Raw genomic sequence first — 415 nt, 5'->3', positions numbered from 1 at the left:
TGGTGCATCCACAATAGAAAGTCATTGACCCAAATGTATGTCAAAATCCTGTTCGTCCGTTATATGGGAATAGGATTTGTAGTGTATTAAAATACAAACATGCATATTTCTTTTGAAAAGATAATTTAGCTATCTTATAATACCCCTTTTCCAAAACATTGATATCATATGTTCTGTTTCACAGAGTTTAGCCAAAATCATCCGTATTCTATTTTTCCATGAAAATGTTAGGATATCATGTCCATTTACTGTGAAATTACTCATATATATACATACTTATATATATACATATATATATACATACATACACATATATATATACATATATACATACTTATATATATACATATATACACATACTTACATATATACTTATATAGGCCTATATATATATACATACATATATGCATTATAA

The 415-nt window shown here is 25.5% G+C and overlaps 1 protein-coding gene across 1 annotated transcript in view; it reads right to left on the bottom strand.

Annotated features, from left to right (window-relative positions):
- LOC117104035 (polycystic kidney disease protein 1-like 2) overlaps nt 1–415 on the bottom strand; it is a 20290-nt gene that overhangs the window by 16400 nt on the left and 3475 nt on the right. The window lies entirely within an intron of this gene.

The sequence above is a fragment of the Anneissia japonica genome, unplaced genomic scaffold (assembly GCF_011630105.1).
Source record: "Anneissia japonica isolate Jap-2015-1 unplaced genomic scaffold, ASM1163010v1 scaffold1065_len1792383_cov172, whole genome shotgun sequence".
Classification (NCBI taxonomy): domain Eukaryota; kingdom Metazoa; phylum Echinodermata; class Crinoidea; order Comatulida; family Comatulidae; genus Anneissia; species Anneissia japonica.
This window is presented reverse-complemented; position numbering and strand designations above follow the sequence as displayed.